Here is a 26,105-nt window from a genome sequence, read left to right as displayed (position 1 = left end):
CCCCCTTCCCCTTCCCCCCCCCCCCCCCAAGAAGCTGCTGTCCTAGGTGAAGGGCCTGCCCCAACTATAACAAAAATCTGTGCAATATTATAATAAAAAATATACCTGAACTCAATACTCTTTTCAGAACGAGCCAAGCAAAGGTAATTGTAGATTCCCCCAAGTCCCAGAGAAACCACAAGCATCCGCAGGGTCATATTTAATTCCAAAAAAGAGTTTTGAGTTTAGTTAAGTACATAGTTCTGTGGTTGCTGTTTGAGTGTTAACTCCTGAAAGCTAGTAAGAAATGCAGGAAGGTAGTTCAGTAAAAAGGTATCACCTGATTTTTTTAACCTTTATTTCCATGCATTCAGGTTGATTAACAGAAATAAATAAGTGTCAACGAACAGGTTGAAGGGTGATACCTTTTCATTAGACTAGCTTAGTACAATGTGACTAGCTTACCAGGATTATCCTTCCTTCCCTGACCTGAAGAATGGATGATAACCCTAGAAAGCTGGTCAGAGAAGTACAGTTACAAACTTAGAGCTGGATTTACTAAGGTGTGCTAACACACATTAATGTGATTTAATGCAATCTCCATTACTGTCAGTGGGACCTATTTACTGAATGAGCACATAACTGCCTTAATGTGTTTAAGATTAGACATTCTCTGGCCCTTACATTGTAAACACCTTCTGTGCCTGACTTAAACTGGCCTTGTTCTACTTCTGAATAGGCTTGACATAAACCGAAACAAGTAATATTTAGTGCAATAAAAAAGAAAAAAAAGTATCACCTACAACTGGGTTGTTTGCTGACCCATATTACGATCTATATATTAGTGCAGCATCCGATGTGGTCAGGCACATAATTGTTAAATGGGGGATTTGCGGGTCCTACTCTTTAACCCTACCAGAAGGCTCAGCCAGGTGTAAAGAGTTGGCCTATAGGGGGCGCCAATAGCGGTTCCTTATCCTTCTCGATTCACGGGCTTCTTTCTATCTCACCGAGGCGCTCCAGTTTTCTAAGCATTACATTCCCAGCACATCCCTGATCTAAAGTGATGACAGAAAATCTAACCGCGTGTCTTCAGATCTTTTGCTCTGACAGTGCCCAGGGATAACTTTTCGCATTGCACATTATTGTGGTTGCCGTTGGCTGCCTCTCTTTCCGTCCACCGCTGTAGTTCATTTTTCATCCGCCGTGCAAGCCCGGGGCACAGCAGGCAGCGCTTGCAGCTTCTGTTTCGGAGCGGCATCTCTTCCCCATCCACCCCCGCCCTGGTCAAAGTCTGGCACTGGAAACATTGCGCACATTCCAATGCAGCAGGTTGCAATCATGTCTTACCTGTCACAGGCAGCCGGGAAGAAAGCTTGGCGCAGGCAGCAGTCCGAGGAGATGATAAACTGTCCACCTGCCCTGGGGACTGTCATCGATCGGGGGCTGGGGAGCAGGAACGGCCACTTCCAAAACTCTCTTCCCAGTTTTCAAGCCGGGGAGAGAGAGAGAAAGGGAAAAGAGGCAGAAGGTCCCTTTGGGGGCTGATCCGGGCTTCAAAACATCCGCCTCTCCTTCCTAAGCCTTTTCTTTCTGGCCAGCGCCGATGGGGCACTCAGGAGAGGGGAGCAGACGCCTCCCAAGAGGAGGAGAACACGGGAATAGGGATAAAGTGAAATGAAAGGGACGTGCTGGTGCAGATGTGGAATTAGTCTGGCCAACAGCAACAGGGCTTCTTCCTTCCTTCCTTGCCTCCAGTAACTTTTTTTCGCCTTCATAACTTCATAGCAAGCAATTAGCGGGCTGTATGAGAGGGAGGGATGCAAAGTTAAACCCGGAACTATCTAAGAACAGGCGAGCTCCAGTCCCGATCCATTAAGTGAACTGCAAAGAGTAACCAGTAGGTCCAAGAGGAAAATTAAAGGAAGACAGAATAATGGGGCTTGGATGAGAGGATTGGGGGGGGGGGGGGGGGGGGGGTAAAAAAGCAAACATAATTTGCATATAAGGTGGAGGAGGGGCAGCACGGGTGAGATGGAAATAAAAACCTAAACCTTGACTATCGTTCAGGCTACTGGTAATATTTAATTCATGATAGTGCATAACTAAGCCAGAATTCTTATATTCTAAATTCTCCTTATGCCCACACAATAAACTAGTATGAGTTATAGGTTTTCGTGGATGCTCTCCTAACTTTTATGCCTTTAACCTCAGTACAGGCTCCCAAAATAATAAAGGGGAAGTAATAGACTTTATATTATTTTTCTTTTAAAAGAATTATAGAGCTAGAACTAACTATGAGAAGGCTTTCAAAATTTACTTCCCAAACTTACAAGGGTATTAAACCCTTTAGCTTAATATGTGTGATGAAACCTTTGCTTTGATTCCCTGTTGTTTTTAGATAAAATATTCTTTGCAGATTTGAGGTATGCAGATTTAAAACTACAATGCAAAAGGGAGAACTATAATCCCTCTATTTCACAATTACTGAAATTTATGGAGCTACAACTGGCAGTTACCAAGCAGTCATCATGGAGAATTTCCAGGGAAACCCATCTAGGAAATGGAGCTCAGCAAAAGTGTGTTTCTATAGCCAAATAAAATAGTCACTAAATAAATCATGTACCATTTCCCCATCCAAATCCTCCCTGTTTGAGTGCTTTGAATGAATTTCTAGATTTAATTTTTTTTTAAAGCTCAGTAGTGTGTATGTTTGGGCAAAGATGGTAATAATCATTTATGGAAAACAAAGTGGCCATGTAATAATATGGGGAAGTCAAATGTGATGAATACACAGTATTGCACCTGCTACTTTTTCAAGCATTCAGTTGTATCCAACCAAATTCTTGTCAAAAGTGTTACATAGAGCAGCCTGTTGAGCAGGTGAGCCAGTAATTAGAATAATAGCCTGAGACAGGGGCGTAGCTACATGGGGCCACGGGGGCACGGGCCCCCATAGATATGGCCCTGGCCTCCCTGGCCGCCAATCCCTTTGACCCCCCCTCCCGCCGCCAACGCTTCTGTTTCTGTGAGTCTGACGTCCTGCAACATGGCTGTGGTGGAGAAGACTTCGACTGGCGGGGGTTGGGGACCCCCACTAGCAAAGGTACCCAACGGCAGGGGAGGGTTGCTGGCGGCGGGAAGGGGGGGTCGAAAGGGTTGGCGCCGGGGGGGGGGTGTCAAAGGTGGTGGCGGTGGCGGGGGGGGGTCGGCGGCACTGGGAGGGGGGCTAAAATGTGCCCCTCACCTCAGGCTCTGGACCCCCCTCCCGCCGAAGTCTGGCTACGCCCCTGGCCTGGGATCTAGGTTGAAATCTTCTGACTTTCTTTGACGCCTTGCTGCTTTGTCTGGCATTGCTTTGTGCAGGGTACTCAGTGTAGCTGCATCTGTTTTGCTGTACGCACTGCACTGGTTTAGGGTTCTGTATGTTTGTTTTATTATTTATTTGGATCTAGCTCACACCTTTTTAGGAGTAGCTCAAGGTGAGTTTCATTGGGGAACATTCAGGAAATAATACCAAATAGCTCAACAAGGATGTAGAAAGGCTACAAGTGGTCCTGAGAAAAGCAACCCGCATGGTGTGAGATCTGCAGGGGAAGGCATATGACAGAAATTGTAGGGTTGGGGTTTAGACCTGAGCTAGTAGTGGGAGACCCTAGTTACATATATAACTTACGGAATACTATAAATTCCACGTGAATCCCCAGCATTTATACCAGCTCCATGGCTGGTTTAAGCGCTCCTGCCTAAATTATAGGTGCATATTTCCCCTGTTACAGTAGTATTCTATAAAGGAAAGTAAGCACCTACTTTCTTTTATAGAATTGGCACTCACTGGGTACCTGTATATAGGCCCACTGTTATAGACTTACCCCTCAGTAGCTGCCCATATCTGAGCAAAAGGATGGCATGTCCATATCTGTTTATAGTAACTAATACAGTTATTTTTGTTGGAAGCTTCAGAAATATTTCAGAGTACCTCAGAAAATAAAATGGAGGGTAAGCATGTTTATTTTATGCTTTGCAGTTTGTGAGTCTTCCCTTTTAAGGATTATTATGAAAGTAATAAGTAATACTTGACATGACAAAAATATTTTATAAACAGTCAAGAAAAAATGTCTGAAAGCAGCATCTTTGGTGGAATTCCTCCAAATATCTCTGCTTCTTTCTTCACTGATTTTTCCTATTTGTCTCATTCCTGTATCTATTTCTTTTCCCTCTAAACTATTTTGAGGCCATGTATTCCTTTTTAAATAATATATCTATACCCATCTGTAGGTAAGTATAGTACAAGGGTGTTTTACCCACAGTACAGGAAAAAATATCCCAATGAAGGTCTCAGGACAAGATCAAAATGTTGGTTTAGCTTTTCAGTTATATACAGCGCGGGATTTTTCTAGCGAAAAAGGTGTCGGTACTCAAATGCCAGGCCACCCTTCAGGGATGGGTTGATCACTGAGGGACCCACCCCACAAGAGCCAGCCCCCCTGCAACCAGTCATAGAATCTGTGACAAGGCAGAATTGGTGTGTAGAGCCTGAGTTCCTTCCACCATGGGTCAATTATGGCAGACAATGGAAAAGGTGCCGGTACTCAGTACCCCCAAGTACCCCCTCAAAAAAAGCCCTGGTTATATATGTATTATTAATGTCAGATTTATTGTTCATGTGCTTCCTGTTTATTTCTAAACCATTTTGGGTGGATTTTGGTTTCAGTTCAAAGCAGGACAGCACAAAAGCCAAGAAGTCTGTAATTCAGTCTGCTTGCACACTTTTAAGATGATACATTTCCCCTCAAGGCTTTAATATTCTGCAGCTTCAGGAAGGGATCACATTCCACACAGAATCTGTGCAATCCAAATTTCCTGCTAAAAAGCATGGTGGAAATTTTGCCTAAAAGTGCTGACATAAAATACTGGACAAACATTCCGCTGTGCTTACAGCACAAGATTTTGCAAAAAAAAAAAAAAAAATTTTATGCTTCCTTATCTTGCTCCCTTCACTTTCTAAATAGAAAAATATTTTAAGGGGCCATTTTATTAAAGGGCATTAAAACTTAGCATGCACTTAGCTTGCAGGAAAATGCTCACCACAAAACACATTAATGTTTTGTCTAATAACTTTGCATTTTCCACATGCCAAGTGTACATTCAATTAATTTTTAAAAATATTTTATGGAAGAGGTATGCCATGGGTGAGGAATATTCAATAGGCACCACACTATTTATTGATTTAGAAGGGAGCTCATAGAATAATAAGTCAAAAAATGCTCAGCCTCAATCGCTTTTCAATAGATATATCAATATAGTATACTGAGATCAAAATCACAGTGTATATAAATATTTTTATATCTACATATATCTATATGAAAGGATCTTTCAGATTAGCGCACTTACCCCTAATAAGGCTGAATGAGCCTAGCATATATTTCAAAGGGAAGTAACGCACTCGTCATCGATCCTAAGATATTCTTCATAATTTTTTTTAAATTTGTTTTATATAATATTCTCAATTTTCATATCTAATATTTTACATTCAATTCAATAATCCTTTTTTTGTGTAAGTACTTAACTTATCTCATTTTTCTCCTACTCGATATTTCATTATTTTCAATATTCCTGGAGACCAGATGTCACACCGACATAGATCCATGTTTCGCGTCTAATAACGCTGTTTCAAGGTAGTCTCCTAAGTATAAAAACAATTTTTAGACACTGCCAAGCAATAGTTCTACCTCTCACTGTGTTTCAATCTACAGCAAAACTGTTTACTCACCTCGCTCTTGTCAAATAGTCTCCATCTAAGATGGCCGACATATACTCGATACGGATTATATATCCGGTACCGTAAGCTAACGTAAACTAACGTAAGCTAACGTACAGCGTCACTCTCAACCCCCCTATCTGTCAGCTGATGAAAATTAAAGAGTAATAATAATTACCAAAACAACATTTCCATTGTATATCCCTCATACAAGCGTCTGCCAATCAATTTCACGATTCAACCCTACAGGTTCAATCGTATTCAAAGTAAATATCCAGTACTGTTCTTTATAATTTAGTATACTTTCAAGATCTCCTCCCTCCCACCCTTCTATAATTTGATCAATAATACGCCACTTTAGATCTAAAATAGAGTGGCCTTGATCTATCCAATGTTGAACTAAAGGTGCTTCCACCTTTCTATTTAAGATCCTTGATTTATGCTCTGTCAGTCTAATTCGTATCTGTCGCATACTTCGTCCTACATAGATCTTCCTGCAGGGACATTCAATAGCATATACTACCATCTTTGTGTTACAATTTGAATCTAGTTTCAACGATACTTGTTTACCTAAATAGGGGTCACTCCATAGGGGACCTAATATAGCTGTATTACACCATTGACATTGTTCACATTTTGTCTGCATAGCCATAGACATCCTATTTGTGTTTCTATACAGTCTCTTCCATGATAATATTTCACCAATGTTTTTAGATCTAGTAAATGCCATCAATGGTTTTTCATCAAAGAGTCCATCCATTTGAATGACATGCCAATGTGATATGATGATCTGTACAATATATTTAGTCATAGATGAAAAAGGAAGAATACATACAGGTCGATTCTGTTCCTCATAATTCCTGTAGGTCAGTAATAACTCCCTCTGGGAGAAACGTGCTCTCAAATATGCTCTCCGAATATTTTTCTTTGGATATCCACGGACTTCAAACTTATTTGTAAGTTTATTTGAATGATATTTAAAATCTTCCAACGACGAACAAAGTCTCCGTAGTCGGAGAAACTGGCTTATAGGTAAATTATTCTTCAAATGTACAGGATGAAAACTATCATAGTGGAGATAATTGTTTCGATCTGTGTGTTTATAGTATACAGATGTTATTATATCTCCATTCTGCTTCATTATATGGATATCTAGAAAGTCAATAAACCTCTGATGAAACGTAGCTGTAAATTTTAAATTTTCATTTATAGAATTAATCCACTGTATGAACTCCTGAAGTTCATCCTGTGTACCCAGCCATATGAAAAAAATATCGTCCAGATATCTCTTCCAGAGACATATTCGAGATTTGAAAATTTCAGATGGATATATATACCGTGTTTCAAACTGATCCATATACAAATTCGCTATTGATGGGGCTAATGTTGCTCCCATGGCTACCCCATGTATTTGTTGATAATACTTATAATTATACCAAAAATAATTAGATGCAATAACTAACTTTGCAAGTTCTAATAGAAAGGTGGTAGCAATTCGAGGATTCAAATCTCGTTTTTCCAGGACCGATTCAATAATCATTATAGCCGAATCTTGTGGTATATTTGTATATAATGCTGTTACATCAAGTGTAACCAACCAAGATTCTTCTGAAATTTCATGTATTTCATTTAGTAGTTTTAACATATGGGAAGAGTCTTGTATAAATGATGGAACTTTCTTCACCTCATCTCGTAAGAAATAATCTATGAAGTCTGAAAGTGGAGCTAAAACTGTATTAACTGTGGATACGATAGGTCTTCCAGGGGGTGTCTCCAGATTTTTATGAATTTTTGGTAACAGATAAATATAAGAAGTAGAGGGATTTTTAGAGCACAAAAAATTGGCCTCTTTCTGCGTAATCATCCCACGTTGTAGAGCTGGTTCTACTAGATCATGAATTTTTTCCATAAGGGTAGTTTTCGGATCCTCCAATAATTGTTGATAAAATTTAGTATCATTCAATTGTTTTTCCATTTCTTTTTGATAATTTTCAACTGTCTGAATGACAATAGCTCCCCCTTTATCTGCACGTGATACAAGTATATCTTTACGAGCTCTCAAATTATGTAGAGCTTCCTTTTCTATTCTAGAGATATTATACTTAACTCTATTTCTAGTAATATCTCTTTCTAATTTTTGTAAATCATACAAGATAAGTTTGGAAAAAGTATTGATTACTGGATCTGTAATATATGGGTACCATTTTGATTTTAGTTTACAGATAGAAATATCGATCGTCGAGGGATGATCCGAAAATTTTTTTTTAATTTGTAGCAGCCGAAAAAATCTGTACAGAGCGATCCTGGTTTTAAATGGATCATATGGGACTGCTGGGACAAACGATAAACCCAGATTCAAAACATCCTGTTCACATTGAGTTAGAGTTATATTCGTGATATTAATCACTAGTGATTCGTTTCTTGAAATGATCTGGTTATCGGTCCCCGTGGTCCTAATTGATCTTGTTGTCGATATCGTCCTTTCCGATAGCCGCGTCATCCTCTCTCCAAAGGGTAATTAGATCGATTCCCTCTTTGATTAAATTGAACCATCCCTTGGCCTCGATTGTCTTCACTACTTCCCTCTGAATCACCTGAAGATCCTTCAAAAGTTTGCTGTTGTCTCTGTTCTCTATTTATTGTCATACGTTTCCATGAATATATTTTATCTTGTTGATAATCACGTTCATCACGTTTATATTTCTTAATTTTTGTCTGACGTGTTGTATCTCGAAAAATATCAATAGATTTAATCATATCCGAATGCTGTTTATTAAACTCCTCAAGATTATATTTAAGTTTAAGCTGTTCCTCCGTTTCTTGTATTTTCCCCTTAATCTCCTCTTCTGTTGTAGTAGTTTTCTCTACAATTAGTAACATCAAATTGCGGCTGCATCTATTTAAGATTGCCAGCCACTTATCAGTAAAGTCTTTATCTTGTATAAATAATTTAGGTTCTTTCAAGAGACGCAGACCTCTCGGTATCATCGAATTCTTTAAATATTGCACTAACGTGCTACCATGTAATTCTGCCCTAATCAGTCTTTTATGTTGATTTAATAATTCAGTCCAGGAGTTGAGAGAGACGCTTTCAGCGTTATCATCTAGCAACGCTGGTCTTTGTACATTTAAGTGGCCTCATGATGTCCAGAAAATTCCATATTGGTGCAATACTGTTATCCAAATATTCAATAGGCACCACACTGTACGTTAGCTTACGTTAGTTTACGTTAGCTTATGGTACCGGATATATAATCCGTATCGAGTATATGTCGGCCATCTTAGATGGAGACTATTTGACAAGAGCGGGGTGAGTAAACAGTTTTGCTGTAGATTGAAACACAGTGAGAGGTAGAACTATTGCTTGGCAGTGTCTAAAAATTGTTTTTATACTTAGGAGACTACCTTGAAACAGCGTTATTAGACGCGAAACATGGATCTATGTCGGTGTGACATCTGGTCTCCAGGAATATTGAAAATAATGAAATATCGAGTAGGAGAAAAATGAGATAAGTTAAGTACTTACACAAAAAAAGGATTATTGAATTGAATGTAAAATATTAGATATGAAAATTGAGAATATTATATAAAACAAATTTAAAAAAAATTATGAAGAATATCTTAGGATCGATGACGAGTGCGTTACTTCCCTTTGAAATATATGCTAGGCTCATTCAGCCTTATTAGGGGTAAGTGCGCTAATCTGAAAGATCCTTTCATATAGATATATGTAGATATAAAAATATTTATATACACTGTGATTTTGATCTCAGTATACTATATTGATATATCTATTGAAAAGCGATTGAAGCTGAGCATTTTTTGACTTATTATGGGTGAGGAATAGGCATGTCTGCTAGCATAATCTGATTAGCCCGCTCTGGTTATCACAGAATTAACACAGGAGCACTTATCTCCTAAACAGGAGGTGGTAAGTAGCCCATCTTAATTTTTTTGCAGGTCTTGTGTGCTAATGGAAAAATTAGTGCGGAACCTGGAAAAATAAAGAAAAAAGCCCCTATTTTATGGCAGTGTTACAAATGGGCTTAGCATGCAGGAAAGTCCCACATTAAAACGAGCTAAGCCCATTTTCTAGCACATTTTAGTAAAAGTTTCCCTAAATGAGATGAGTCATCCACTTGGGGGGGTTCATGGTCCATAAAGAGCCAGAAGTGACACCCCCATAGATAATACTAGAACACTTGGCAGGACCTCCGAGAGACTGAGCCGTACCTGGGGCAGGGCCGCCACCCCCTCCCCGGATCATCACCGCCGCCATCCCCCCCAGGATTGTCGCCACCACCAACTCCTCCCACCCACCGCAACTGCAACTGTAATACTTTGGCTGACGAGGATCCTAAGGTTCCTCCAGCAGAAGAGCCTTCCTCCAGCGCTGCTCTTCTTCACTCTGCCCTGCCCCTGCAGCTACTTTTTCTCTCACATTGCACATGCTTGGTTTCAAAACCAAGCATGCACGGCCTGAGAGGAAAGCAGCCCAGGCAATACAGCAGAGTGAAGAAGAGCAGCACTGGAGGAAAATATCTTCTGCTGGTGGGGCCTTGGGGGGACCCATCCTATTGTGTCTGCTCCTCTGGGTCCTCCCCAGCCTCTAAGGGGGGCCCGGTGCCAGAGTTTTCTCTCTCCTGCTTCTGTCGGCCTGGGGAATTTTGCCCCCCCCCCCCCCCCGAGTGGCCCTGATACTTGGGCTTCCTTTTCAATCACTGCATAGTTTCATTCCCTTGGAAACAGCTTCTGACTGATGTAGGCCACAGAGTGTTAGAAGGTCACTTGGGGGAAGAGAAAACCCAAGAACATATCCTAGCCCCATGTATATGAACAAGTAGCAATGTTTTGCCAATCCTGCCCAATCTGCCAGTTCCACCTGCCCATCTTGTGCCCATGCACATTGTTGATCCCTCATTTGACAGGGTGGCTGTGGACATCATGAGGCCACTTAAATGGAGAACCCATGGTAACAAGTACATCCTAGTTAATTTAGATAATGCCACTCTCTTCCCAGAGGTCATTGCACTGCACAACATGAAGATTACCACCGTAGCCAATGCCCTGTGGGAGGTCTTCTCCCATATGGGGATTCTCACCAAGAACCTGACTGGTCAGGGCACCACTTTTATGTCTCGAGTCATGATGCACATGAATGCCCTGTTAACAGTCACACAGTAAATGATGACAGATAAAGACCCGCATGGTCTATCCAGTCTGCCCAACAAAGTGGCCGGAGCAGCATGCACCACTCTGTGGGGGCCCCAGCCTGCCATGTGATTAACCACCACCATACAATTCTCCAAGGTACGCATAGGCAGTTGTCTATGATTTCTCTATTTCCCCTACTGCTCATAGGCTTGACCTCTGTCGCAATGTTATTAGTCAAGTAGCTTAATTGATGTAACCGCACTGAACCCCGGAAAGAGGATTTTAGTGGTATAAGACCTAATTTGAATTGAATTGATTATTATCACAGAAAGGCAGTATGTCAAGTCCCATCCCCTTTTCATTTCCCTTTCCATGCTTAAATACTGGTTGTGACTGAAAATCTCCAGCATGCCAACCATGTAGGCAGCCAAACATGATCACTGGGAAAAGTGATGCATGTGGGAAAGAGGAATCTGAAATATAGCTACGTAATGCAAGGTTCCACATTAGAAGTCACTGACCAGGAAAAGTTACTCAAAGTCGTTAAATCACGGGAGGATTGTGAAAAATTACAAGAGGACCTTACGAGACTGGGCGTCTAAATGGCAGATGACGTTTAATGTGAGCAAGTGCAAAGTGATGCATGTGGGAAAGAGGAACCCGAATTATAGCTACGTCATGCAAGGTTCCACGTTAGGAGTCACGGACCAAGAAAGGGATCTAGGTGTCGTTGTTGATGATACGCTGAAACCTTCTGCTCAGTGTGCTGCTGTGGCTAAGAAAGCAAATAGAATGTCAGGAATTATTAGGAAAGGAATGGAAGACAAAAGTGAGGACGTTATAATGCCTTTGTATCAGTCTATGGTGCGACTGCACCTTGAATATTGTGTTCAATTCTGGTTGCCGCATCTCAAAAAAGATATAGTGGAATTAGAAAAGGTACAGAGAAGGGGGACGAAAATGATAAAGAGAATGGGACGACTTCCCTATGAGGAAAGGCTAAAGTAGCTAGAACTCTTCGGCTTGGAGAAAAGAAGGCTCAGGGGAGATATGATAGAAGTCTATAAAATAATCAGTGGAATGAAACAGGTAGATGTGAATCGCTTGTTTACTCTTTCCAAAAATACTAGGACTAGGGGCACGCAATAAAGCTACAAAGTAGTAAATTTAAAATGAATTGGAGAAAATGTGTAATTAAACTCTGGAATTTGTCGCCAAAGAATGTAGTAAAAGCAGTTAGCAGGCTTAAAAAAAGGTTTAGATACCTTCCTAAAAGAAAAGTCCGTAAGCCATTATTAAAATGGCTTGAGGAAAATCCACTGCTTAGGCAGCATAAAATGTATTGTACTGTTTTGGGATCTTGCCAGGTACTTGTGACCTGGATTGGCCACTGTTGGAAACAGGATGTTGGGCTTGATGTACTTATAACCATATATTGTACCCAAGTATTGCTGACAGTATTCAACTTAACAGTCAAGATGACTTCCCCTCAACCCTGAGCTGCACAGCACCCTCACTCGCAGCTTGTGACAATAAAGTGATCTGTAACATTGTGGGGTCCTTTTACAAAGCCACGGTAGGACTAACACACGGGTAGCATGTGCCAAATCGGCACTACCGTCGGGGCAGCTGGCAGTAATTCCAAGTTTGGTGTGCACCAAATCCCACGGTAGAAAATATTTTTTCTATTTTCTACCGCGGGGGGCATTCCCGGCAGTAATTGGCAGCGCGGCCATATTGACGCCTGATGCAAGGTTACCATGTGGGTAGCACATGAGCCCTTACCGCTAAGTCAACAGCTGGCGGTAAGGGCTCAGGCCACAATAGGCATCCAAATGGCAGATGAAATTTAATGTGGACAAATGCAAAGTGATGCACATAGGGAAGAATAATCCAAATTGTAGTTTTCTGATGCTAGGTCCACCTTAGGAGTCAGCACCCAAGAAAAAGATCTAGATGTCATTGTAGACAATACGCTGAAACCTTCTGCTCAGTGTGTGGCGGTGGCTAAAAAAGCAAACAGGATGCTAGGAATTATTAGGAAAGGGATTCAAAATAAGACCAAGAATATTATAATGCCTCTGTATTGCTCCATGGTGCGACCTTACCTTGAGTATTGCATTCAGTTCTGGTTGCCGTATCTCAAAAAAGATGTAGCGGAATTAGAAAAGGTTCAAAGAAGAGCGACCAGCATGATAAAGTGGATGGAACTCCTCTCATATGAGGAAAGGCTAAAGAGGTTAAGGCTCTTCTTGTGTGCCTTAATTCTTGTCTCTCTCACGTTTCCTCCTGGTGTGAATCTATTCTTTTGCTTTTCTCACGTGATATCTCTCTTCACCCCCCCTCCCCCCCCCGATGGTATCCCACTTCCGTTCAACAATTCTGTTAAGATTCTCGGTGTTACTTTTGATTTTTTTCTCACATTCAAACCCCAAGTTGACTCTGTGTTACACTCCTCTTTCTCTGCTCTCCACCCTGTTTTCTTTATGCACCCCATCCTCTCTATCATGCACCTTCATCTCCTCATCTTAGCTCTTGTTATCTCACATCTCGACTTCTGTAATTTCTATGCTGGCCTTCGTCTTACTTCTCTCAAGTGTCTTCAGTTAGTTCAGTCAACAGCAGTCAAACTTCTTCACAACTCCCACCATTTTGACCATGTCACCCCCCCCCCCCCTTCTCCACTCTGAACATCGGTTACCTGTCTCTGTCTGAATCACATACAAGATCCTGCTTCTGGTGTATGTCAAAATCTTCTACTGCTCCTGCCTATCTCCATAACCCCTTTGATGCCTCTGCTCTGCTGATAACAACCTCCTAGTTCTGCCTCCTCCAACGTAACTCCGTCTTCCTCCTATGACACTGCTTTCTATTACATCGGTCCAAAGCTTTGGAATAACCTGCCCCTCTTCATTAGGAATCAGATCTCTCTCCAAACCTTTAAACAAGTTCCTAAAACCCATCTCTTTCTTCTTGCTTTCCCCCTCCTACTTCATTTTAAGACTGCTTGTTTTAAAAACTGTATATTTTATTGTGGCCGCCTAGCTGCCTGTTGTGTAGGCTTTGTTTTCTTTTAATTATAATTTTGTTTTTATTGTAAACCACCTAGTTGCCTTTCTAGGCCTTTGTGCGGTATATCAAATGTCCACAATAAATAAATAAATATGATTGAGGTCTACAAAATCCTGAGTGGTGTAGAATGAGTAAAAATGAATCGATTTTTTTCACTCTTTCAAAAAGTACAAAGACCGGGGGACACTCAATGAAATTATATGGAAATACTTTTAAAATAAATAGGAGGAAATATTTTTTCACTCAAAGAATAGTTAAGCTCTGGAACTCGTTGCTGGAGGACGTGGTAACAGCAGTTAGTGTATCTGGGTTTAAAAAAGGTTTGGACAAGTTCCTAGAGGAAAAGTCCATAGTTTATTATTGAGATGGACATGGGGAAGCCACTGCTTGCCCAGGGATTGGTAACATGGAATGTTGCAACTATTTGGGTTTCTGCCAGGTACTTGTGACCTGGATTGGCCACTGTAGGAGCAGGATACTGGGCTAGATGGACCATTGGTCTGACCCAGTATAGCAATTCTTATGTTCTTATGATATCAGCTGTCACTCCAAATGTGGTGCAAAGTCAGCCATTATAACAGCATTGTGGCTTTTCCAGTGGCGTAGCCAGAAGTCAATTTTTGGGTGGGCCAACAGGTTGGATGGGTGGGCACTAGACAGTGGTGTGCTGGTAAATGTTTAACAACAGGCTCTCTCCCCAGTCCACCTCTGCGCCCCCCCCCCCCCCCGTCCACCTGTGCACCTCCCCTCAAAATTGCAGAGCTGGCTATAGCCGGGGAGAGAGCCTGGGGGGTGGGGGAGGCAATGCATTACTCTCTCCAGGAAAAAAAACATGAAATGATCCCAGGTTCCAATCTCATTCATGTTTAATGTGGGATAAAATGCCATAAATAAGTAAATAAATAAATAAATAAATATAAACTTTTAATGTTGAGCACCTGATTCTCAAAGTGGACATGTTCCAATCATTATAATGAAAATAAAATGATTTTTTTCTACCTTTGCTGTCTGGTGACTTTGTTTTTCTGATCATACTGGCCCAGTATCTGATTCTGCTGCTATCTGTCCTCTTTACTCCGTTTCCAGGGCTTCCTTTCCATTTATTTCTTTACTTTCCGCCTTTCTTCTTCATTTCTTGCTCTGGGTCCTCCGCAGACTTGACTGTCCAGTGGATCCAGCTTCTGCCTATTTTCTTCATCCATGTGCAATTTTCTCCTCTCTTCCTTTTCCCTCATCTCATCTCCTTCCTCACTCTTCCCTCCCCTCCATCCATGTCCAGCATTCCTTCTCTCTCCCTTCCCTCTCCTCCATCCATATCCAGCAGCCTCCTCTCTCCTGCCCTTCCCTCCATCCATCCATGTCCAGCAACCCTCCTCTGCCCCCTGCCCTCCCCGCCATCCACCCATGTCCAGCAACCTTCATCTCTCCTCTTCCCTCCCCTCCATCCACCCATGTCCAGCAACTCTCCTCTCCCCTCCATCCATCCCCAGCAATTCTCTTCTCTCCCCTGCCCCTATCCATCCATCCCCAGCAATTCTGTTCTTGCCCCTGTTCCCTCCATCCATTCCCAGCAATTCTCCTCTCCCCTGCCCCCCACCTCCATCCATCCATCCATCCATCCATCCATCCCCAGAAATTCTCCTCTCTCCCCTGCCCCCCACCTCCATCCATCCCCAGCAATTCTCCTCTCTCCCATACCCCACCTCCATCCATCCATCCATCATCCCCAGCAATTCTCCTCTCTCCCCTGCCCCCCACTCCATCCATCCATCCCCAGCAATTCTCCTCTCTCCCCTGCCCCCACCTCCATCCATCGCCAGCAATTCTCCTCTCTCCCCTGACCCCACCTCCATCCATCCATCATCCCCAGCAATTCTCCTCTCTCCCCTGACCCCCACCTCCATCCATCCATCCATCCTCAGAAATTCTCCTCTCTCCCTTGCCCCCCACCTCCATCCATCATCCCCAGCAATTCTCCTTTCTCCCTTGCCCCCCACCTCCATCCATCATCCCCAGCAATTCTCCTCTCTCCCTTGCCCCCCACCTCCATCCATCATCCCCAGCAATTCTCCTCTCTCCCTTGCCCCCCACCTCCATCCATCATCCCCAGCAATTCTCCTCTCTCCCCTGCCCCCCACCTCCATCCATCCATCCATCATCCCCAGCAATTCTCCTCTCTCCCCTGACCCCCACCTCCATCCCGTGACTCTCCTCTCTCCCATTCATGTGTCCAGCGATTCTCCTTCACCCCCATGCATCCTTCCATCCCATTCCACCTGCCCGCCCTCTCTCTGACGGCAGCGCTTCCCAGACGCTGCCTACCGCCGCCACGATCTACCTCCGAGTCCTCCCTCTGTCTCACTCTCAGTCTCAACAGCAGCGGTAGCGATTCAAACACGCTGCCTCCTGCTTCTAACCCGGAAGCGTCTCCTCTGCAGAGGAGACACTTCCGGGTTAGAAGCAGGAGGCAGCGTGTTTGAATCACGATGCTACCGCTGCTGTTGAGACTGAGAGTGAGACAGAGGGAGGAAGTAGATCGTGGCGGCGGTAGGCAGCGTCTGGAAAGCGCTGCTGTCAGAGAGGAGGCAGTTGCAGGATCAGTGCTGCCTGCTCCCTCCACTCCGCTGCTGGGTGGGCCTGAACCCAAACTGGGTGGGCCTAGGCCCATCCAGGCCCACCCGTGGCTATGCCCCTGGGCTTTTCGTTTCAGTTTTCATTACCTGAGGTCTATGTGCGTGGAGGCTATTTTGCTTGGAGTATATATACTCTGGCTTGGATACCATTTGGGTGATTCTAAAGAATTTCCAGGCTCTGTTGTTTATGATGAGGATACAACATTTTAATCAAACTTGTACGCCCTTGTTAAAATGGCTCTCTCAGTTGTCAGCCTGTTCTTGCATTTCCTGGTATTACATGGTAATAATTTCCTGTGGGCTTAGCAAAGGGCTGCTGACTGCAAGCTCTGACAATCCCCAGTGGGCCTCATTGGTTCACATTCACACAACCAAACTTTAGTTTCCGTTTCTGTTGAAACCAGGTGATAAGGTTCGACTTTGGCCAAAAGTATTTAGACAGTTTCAGTCGGCCTTTATTTATAATATCTGGCAGTGGAGGGATTTTGTGTTTCTGTTGTTGAAGTGATGCCAGAATTTGTGTATACAGTACGACGCTGATTATCCGAACGCCAATTTTCCAGATGTCCAATTAACTGGACCGGCGTACATACAGGTAGGCCAGCCAAAAAGTCTCTTTCCTGGAATGGGTAACCTGACAGTTCTATTATTAAACCTCCTTGGATTCAAGGTAAAAAATAATTCTGCGCACACCCAAAACACGTGTCTACACTACCGCAGGCCATTTTTCAGCGCACCTTAGTAAAAGGACCTCAAAGAGCGTTACATTAGTCCAAGCGAGTCAGAACAGTTGCTTGGACCAAAGTATGAAAATCCTGCAGGCGCAAAAAATAATGAACCTGCCTCACCATTTTCAATTTCACCCACGCCACATGGATTACATTATCCACGTGAGAAACCTTACCTTCCACACTATCCCAGCTCACAAGAGAATCACAAAATTGACAGTAGAACCACCACCAGCAGATCAGAAGATCCGACCCAGAAAATTTGTCTTAGCTACACAGATAAGCCTTCTAAAATAATCCCTAAAACGTGTTGACACAAAGCTGTAAACTTCTTCTTCCACTTCTGAGAAGTCTTGCAGAGGTTTGCACAAGTGTTTTGGTCCTTTTAAAATTATTTAATTCTCTCTGGAAAAAAATATTCAGTGGATTTAGATGCTAAAGCAGGCTACTCTGTTTTCAGATGTTAGCATCACTTCTCAAGTCATACATACTGTCTTCTGAGAGAATTTCACAACATGCTCACATGTGAAGGTGCAGGTGAAGGCCTCGGCCACTTATAATCCCAGTTTTAAATAACACTATTTTGTGTTTTGTAGGAATCATGTCTGCTGTCTTGATTGTAACTTGTCCTAAGGTAAAATGTTCTCCCCATAGCCTCAAAACAGTTTCTTCCTGATACAATCTCTTTTCACTGTGCTTCTGAAAAGTTTTCTGTGTGGGGAAATAAACTACTCAGAATGTATCTAATGGTTGCTAAGAAATGCCGCAATGCAAAAAAAAAAAATAGTACTTGGCATCACAGCTTACTTTAACTAGAAAAGTCAAGTGTTTCCTGGCTGGGAACAGAAGAATTTACGTCAGCTGTGTTCTTTTTTCTAATAACTAATAGCCAACAGAAAAGATAGCCAGCAGACAGACCATTCACACCTCCCACTCCTTAAAGCACATCTTTACGTCCTTAGAGAACCCAGGACTAACCGAACACATCTGTAATTAGCTTTCTCCACTTTATACTCACTATTAGGACTTTCTAAGGGATTACAGAAACAGTCCAAGTTTGAACTGTCCACATCAGGAGAGAGTATCAAAAGTTACAGTATACACAATCCTTCCTCCTGCCAAACATGTCAGAAATAAGCACAGTGTTTGCTAAATAGTGGACAAAGCTGATGAGAGCTGATCATTCTGTCCATGAAAATATAAATTTCAAAGAGATTCACTGCCTGTTTGGATAAGCTGCTTAAAATTCCCAAATTAGAGTGGCAAAATCTATTTTAATATGAAAATCCACTTTGAATTAGCATCATAACAAAATACAAAGTGGATTTCATTAGATTAGTGGATGAATTTTTCCAGTGGATCTGGTGAACATCTATTTATTATTTATTTAGATTTTGCTCACACCTTTTTCAGTAGTAGCTCAAGGTGAGTTACATTCAGGTACGGTGGATATTTCTCTCTCCCAGGAGGGCTCACAATCTAAGTTTGAACCAGCCACCTCTGGATTGCAAGACCTGTGCTCTAACCACTAGGCCACTCCTGCACTCCACATCTGTGTTGCTTGTCAAACTCATATCAGGTAGAATAGAGGCTGAGTAGATTTCCATCTTTCTCTGTCAGAAGCTATCAGTTATTGCAGTAGAAATTTGAAAGCTTGGAGCATGCCTAGATTAAACATATATAAAGGGTCAGCCTGGTGGTAGTGCTGTGCACTACCATATAGAAGGACCCTGGCTTGGTCCCCAAATTGAAGTCTTTTGTTCTTAGTTGGCTAGCTGTGGGTGTGCTGCAGAGGGAGTATTCACAGCTCTCAGGAGGAAGAGAGCTATAACCAGCAGTCAAGAGTGACACATGGAGGGTACTTTTATAACGGGTTCTGTTGTGTAAAGGCCAGGCAAGTACCCATTTCCACTCTATACTATAATGACATTCAGGCATTTATGTCTTTATAAATTACTAGGGGGAAAGCAGCAAAAATCATGGCTAGATTGAAGCAGCAAACAGAAAAGCAGAATACGGCCAAAAAGGTTTATTGGAACAATACCCGACGTGGCCACGTTTCGCCCTCAGGCTGCGTCAGGGGTAAAACTATCAAAGGTGTATATAAATATATTATACACACTTATGGTAAAACCAAAAATTGTTCAAAAACCAAGTTCCAATCAAGACCTTCTTCTTGCTCCAACAAAACTGATCTACTCAGCATATTGTTCCAATAAACCTTTTTGACCGTATTCTGCTTTTCTGTTTGTTTATGCTTTTGTGCAAGCAGTTTTGTGCCTTTTTTCTTTGCTTTGTTTAGATTGAAGCAGCAGACATTTACACCTGCTACGGATATTATTATTGCGTATACACAGTATGGTGTTAATATTTATTTATTTTATTTATTTATTAGGATTTATTTACCACCTTTTTGAAGGAATTTACTCAAGGTGGTGTACAGTAAGAATAAATAAAACATGAGCAGTAGACAATTACAGCAGTAAAAATATTCAAATAACAATACAAATTATGGCATACTGTACACTTACAATGTCAACACAATACGTAATAGAACATTTTTATTGACAGTGAAGGGTATAAGCAAAGATGGAACATATAGATAGGTAAGAGAAAGAGTAAAAGGAGTTTTGTTTCGTTTTCTTTACCTTTGCTATAGCTCTGTGGTTTCTGAAACAAGCGTTTACTTCTTGGAAATATGTTTTTTAAAAAATATAAGCATTTCTTACATATATTTGGATTGTAGTCTCCCGGGCTGAGGAGGTGTTGAGAGAGACTGTAGCTCATTTGTGTGAGTTTACAAAGGAGTCTATGATGAAACTGGTTGAACATGATGAAAAAATAACTCAGTTGGATGCATGCTGGGTGAAGAAGAAGGATCACATCTGCAGTCCACTGTGACTTTAGCTGTGAAAGCCAGCTTTGTGGTCCACAATCATTTGGAAATTCTGGAAAATTTTGCAAGGTCTAGAAATCTCTGATTTTTGATTTGCCCCAAGCACATTTACCCTCAAATTCTATAAACGCAATTAAAATTGTGCATTCCCAATTTGCATGTGCAATTTAATTGTATAATGAGCCAATTAGTGTCAGCAATTGGCTTAACAATTATTGGTGCTAATTGGACTTAATTAAAATTTGCACATGTATATTTTATGTGCAAATACAAAAAGAGGGCACAGCCATGGGAGGATAATGGGCAGATTGGCGGCATTCCCACAATATATGTATGTTGTTATAGAGTAATGGGGATGCACACCTAATTTAGACATGGTTGGTGTAAATGGTCAAGCCTAACTGTAGTCGTGGTTCCTGGCGCTAAGCACTATTCTATAAATGGTGCCTAATGTTAAGCTGAAATAAACCAGAAAAATTAACTAATTACACAAAGTCAAAACACAAAAAAACAAGTAAAATTGAATGAGAACACTCTACTAACGCCACTATCAAAAAAAGTGGAGAAAAAGAAAGGCCTCAGTTACACATAGGTTGAAAAACATCCATATGCCACAAAAGGAAAGTCCTGTGCTGTGATGGGGTTTGTGGCATATGGTTGTTTTTCAACCTATGTGTAACTGAGGCCCTTCTTTTTCTCCACTTTTTTTGATAGCGGCATTATTAGGGTGTTCTCATTCACTTTTTATTTCTTTTTTGTGCCTAACTTTAAGCACCATTTATAGAATTAACGTTAAGCACTATTTTTTTACGCCAATTGTTTAGGCGCCACTTAGAGAATTTAGGTGCCCTTTTACAAAGGCGCGGTAGGCTCTACGCATGTGCAGTATGTGCCAAAATGAGACTACCGCCAGGCTAGCATACCCCCCTGGCGTAATTTCAGATTTGGCATGTGCCCATACTGCCAGGGCAAATTATCTTATTTCCTACTGTGCATGGCGTCGTCTCTGGTGTTAATCGGCAGCCTGTCATTGTGCATGTAGCACGTGAGCCCTTACCGCTAGATCAATGGGTGGCAGTAAGGGCTCAGGCCATAAATAGGCATGCACTAGTTTTAATTTTACCACAGGCCCTTTTCCCGGCCTATTGAAACAAAGCTCTTTTTCCCAGACGCGGTAAAAACTGGCCCAGCGCACACCAAAAAACACGCGCCCACACTACTGCAGGCCACTTTATGCTGTGGCTTAGTAAAATGACCCCTTAGTCCTTATTGTCCCAACTTGACCTCTTTAACAAATACTTGAGGGAGGTTATTGACTACCCTCTAGTAGATTCCTTAACTGGTGTTAATTTATATTATTTACCTAGTAGTGAGAAAGTGGGAGCTAACAAAGGTGGAGATTTAGACCACCTTGAGCTGATGTGATATTGACACATCCTGCATTGTTAAGTTTCTGCTCTGAAGCAGAGATGGCTATACTGAAATTGCACTTTGCACAAAAGGATGCTGTCAGCATTCGTTGTCCAGTTATGGTCCCGGGTCCAGTCCGCAGAGGCAGTGGGTTCCCAACAATACACAATCCACACGGGCTTGGATATATATAGAAAGGATATTGTATTTACATATGTAGGCTCTCAGCACTTAGTACAGATAAATATTGCAATGCTGTATCCGTGTCTGTGTTTAGATGGGCATCAATGAGAGAAAAGTAAGGATAGGGGTGTTCAGAGGAAAAAAGAGCAAGAGCCTTGGGGTAGGGCTGAAGGAGAAAGGGGAGAGCAGAGCCAGGTGCTCTGGGGCTAAAGATGGGGGTGTGCAGAGAAAGAATGAGAAGTGCATGCAGAGCCATGTGCTCTGCCTTATATACCTAACAAGAACAGAGAGGGATCAAATAACTTCTTTCCTTCCCAGCCTTTGTTATCAGCTATTTCCTTTGCAACCCCCAGTTTAATTTCCTGATGTAAGGAAGGTGAGCACTTTCACAGGTTTTAATCTTTGAAGTCCCTAGTTTTGGAGCCTATCTGTCTGGCTTTCATTGTTCTCAGAAAGCCCTGGTCCCAGATGCCCAGACAGGACAAAGGTATGTTAAGTAGGGGTACTTGAGAAACAAAGGGCTAGCAGGCAGCTGGGCAACATTTGGTCCATCTGCCATCCTCAGGGATTTCTGAGGGAGGGGGGAGTTATCAGAAGCTGGTTTCATATTAATCTAAGTATGTCCAGCAATCCTGACAGATGCCTTGTTCTGTGGCTAGAGTTAATGCATAGTAGGTCTTTTTTTTCCAGCTAAGGCCTCATGTCTTGGTGATAGGAGCCACTTTTTTCTTAAGTTTCCTCTGGAAGGCATTTATTTATTTTATTTTATTTATCAATGACATTTATACCCCACATTAGCCTAAAATAGATTCAAGTTCAATGTGGCTTACAAACAATAAAGTGAATAAAACATAATAATGTACAGAATATAACACAAATTACAATAAGTTCAAGAAGCAAATTAATACATGTGCAGTAACCAGGGATTTAGACTACCTCAAGGCCAAACAAATAATTAAGGGTGAACAGGTGAGAGCATAATTAGGCAGGACTAGATGGGAAACGAGATTAAGAAAAGTGTGTGGGTAAAATTCAAATAGAGTTCTTTGTATTCAGAAAGGCCAGACTGAAGAAATGTGTTTTTAAAGACTTCTAAAAGTTAGGTAATCATCTGTAAACTTGATTGATTTAGGAAGCAAATTCCAAATTTTGGTGCCTTGATAGGAGAAATTAGCAGAGTGAATTGTTTTACATATCACATTCTTACAGATAGGAAAATGTAGGACCAGATATTCTCTGGATGATGAAACAGCATTACGAGGGAGTAATTCAATGAAATTATTCATAGTATATGATGGGGCTTGACCAAACAGAATTTGGTGAATGAAAACACATAATTTGAAAGATATTCTATCTCTTATTGGTAACCAATGTAGCTCATATAAAAGAGGAGTGGCTTTGGCGAAGCAAGGAGATCTACATATAAGACGAGCAGCAGTATTTTGAGCTGTTTGTGATTTTTTGAGAAGACCACCTTTAAGTCCAGCACAGATGGAATTGCAGTAGTCAAATTTGGTGAGGACAAGGGATTGAACCAAAGTACGAAAGACAGATTTAGAGAAAAATGGCTTCAATCTCTTTAGCTTCCAAAGTGAGTGAAAGACACTCAAGGTCAACGCAGAAACTTGGTTTTCAAGGGTGAGGAAACAATCTATTGTGACTCCCAAGATTTTCATTGATGACTCAAGGGAATAGGTTTTGTTCTTAATAGTAAAGTTACTAAGATTCATAGGATGGTGAGGGTTGGTTATAATTAGAAACTTGGTTTTATCCGTGTTAAGCTTTAGTTTGAAATTAGAAGCCCAAGATTCTATTAAGTTTTATCCCTAGACTAATCATGTTATTTCAAGTAATTCCTTAGAGAATGGGATATAAATGGTGACATCAACAGCATATATGTATTCTTGTTTACCTTCTTTCTGCTTGTAGGTGTGTGTAAGAAGTTATAATAAGGTCCAACAATATTTATTGTGTTCATACCCTTGATGTAGGTTATATTCCCATGTATGGTTATTTCTTTTTATATATCTATATTTTTTACTTAGAACTCAATGCACAAGTCCATCCCTGTGATGTGGAGTTGATGTTTTATACTTTATTTTTGTTATTGCCTTGTGATATTTGTAGCTTTTTTTTTTCTTTTATGGGATGTAAATTCTATAAATTTGTAAATATAAAATAAAAAAAAGACATGACAATTTGATGAAAAACTACAATTTGCATATTTCTGTTGTGTTATGATTAATCATCTAGCAATCTGAATACATATTTATTTTATCTATTTGGAGTTTTTTTTCTCTCTCTCTCTCCTCAATCCATCACAAAGTGTTCCAGCTGGGTTACAAGATAAATTCATTTACAATAAAACATCAGATTAAAACAGGACATTTTCTGAACAGTTTCTGCTTTACTTTATTTGAAGAGAGTTGTAAGATGGCCAGAGAATACTGTCAGCCAGCCAACACACTGCTATTTGTAATGTGCTTAAAAACAAACTCAAACCCCATGTTTTTAAGTATGTTCACAAAATGGAAGGCATGTGAAAGAGAGCCTGGGATTTCTTCAGCATAGAAAGGCTTTCAAGAGAAAAGGAAAACCTATTTTAGAAAATAACTATACAAAGGTCTGATTACAAAGGGCCTGCACCAGCTCCAGTTGATTCAGAATGTAGCAGCAAGACTCATAGAAGGTTGCAAGCAATGTGACCACATCACACCATTTTTGCAAAAACTTCATTGGCTACCAGTACAATACAGGGCTAAATTTAAAACTCTCTGTCTACATAAGAACATTACATAAGAGTAGCCATACTGGGTCAGACCAATGGTCCATCTAGCCCAGTATCCTGTTTTCCAAACAGTGGCCAAGCCAGGTCACAAGTACCTGGCAGAAATCCAAATTGTAGCAACACTTCATACTACAAATCCCAGGGCAAGCAGTTGCTTCCTATGTCTGTCTCAATAGCAGACTATGGACTTTTCCTCCAGGAATTTGTCCAAACCTTTTTTAAACCCAGTTATGCTAACCGCTGTTACCACTTCCGGCAAAGAGTTCCAGAGCTTAACTATTAATTGAGTGAAAAAATATTTCCTCCTATTTTATTTCCATGTAACTTCCTCGAATGTCCCTTAGACTTTGTACTTTTGGAATGAGTAGAAAATCGATTTACTTCTACTCGTTCTACACCACTCAGGATTTTGTAGACCTCAATCATATCTCCCCTCATCCGTCTCTTTTCGAAGCTGAAGAGCCCTAACCTCTTTAGAATTTCCTCATACGAGAGGAGTTCCATCCCCTTTATCATTTTAGTCACTCTTCTTTGAACCTTTTCTAATTCTGCTATATCTTTTTTGAGATACGGCGACCAGAACTGAATGCAATACTCAAGGTGTGGACGCACATGAGCGATACAAAGGCATTATAGTATTTTTGGTCTTATTCACCATCCCTTTCCAAATAATTCCTAGCATCCTGTTTGCTTTGTTAGCTGCCGCCACACACTGAGCAGAAGATTTCAGTGTATTATCTACAATGACACCCAGATCTTTTTCTTGAGCACTGACCCCCAAGGTGGACCCTAGCATCAGGTAACTATGATTCTGATTATTCTCTCCAATGTGCATCACCTTGCATTTGTCCACATTAAATTTCATCTGCCATTTGGACGCCCAGTCTTCCAATTTCCTAAGGGCTTCCTGAAATATTTCACAGTCCGCACGTGTTTTAACAACCTTGAATTGTTTTGTATCATCTGCAAATTTGATCACCTTACTCGTCGTTCCGATTTCCATATCATTTATAAATATGTTAAATAGTACCGGTCCCAGCACAGATCCCTGCAGAACTCCACTCCCCTCCATTGAGAGAAATGACCATTTAACCCTACCCTCTGTTTTCTGTCTAATAACCAATTCCTAATCCACGCCAGAACCTTGCCTCCTATCCCATGACTCTTAAAGTTCCTTATGAAAGACTCCTGAGAAAATTAATCAAAAGCTTTCTGAAAATCTAGATACACTACATCAACCGGCTCACCTTTATCCACATGTTTATTCACGCCGTCAAAGAAATGAAGCAAATTGGTGAGGCAAGACTTCCCTCGGCTGAACCCATGCTGACTCTGTCCCATTAAACCACGTTTGTCTACGTGTTCTAAAATTTTATTCTTTATAATAGTTTCCACTATTTTGCCTGGCACCGATGTCAGGCTTACTGGTCTATAATTTCCTGGACCACCCCTAGAAACCTTTTTAAAAATCGGCATCACATTGGCCATCCAATCTTCAGGT

At 41.3% G+C, this 26,105-nt stretch overlaps 1 protein-coding gene across 1 annotated transcript in view; it reads right to left on the bottom strand.

The window, feature by feature from the left end:
• Positions 1 to 1,821, bottom strand: part of MATN2 (matrilin 2) — a 205,400-nt gene extending 203,579 nt beyond the window's left edge. The window contains exon 1 of the mRNA XM_030217050.1: positions 1,330 to 1,821. The gene's annotated coding sequence lies outside the window, so the exon portion shown is untranslated. The remainder of the gene's footprint in view (positions 1 to 1,329) is intronic.
• Positions 1,822 to 26,105: the final 24,284 nt, after the last annotated feature.

This window comes from Microcaecilia unicolor, chromosome 1 (assembly GCF_901765095.1).
Source record: "Microcaecilia unicolor chromosome 1, aMicUni1.1, whole genome shotgun sequence".
Taxonomy (NCBI): Eukaryota; Metazoa; Chordata; class Amphibia; order Gymnophiona; family Siphonopidae; genus Microcaecilia; species Microcaecilia unicolor.
This window is presented reverse-complemented; position numbering and strand designations above follow the sequence as displayed.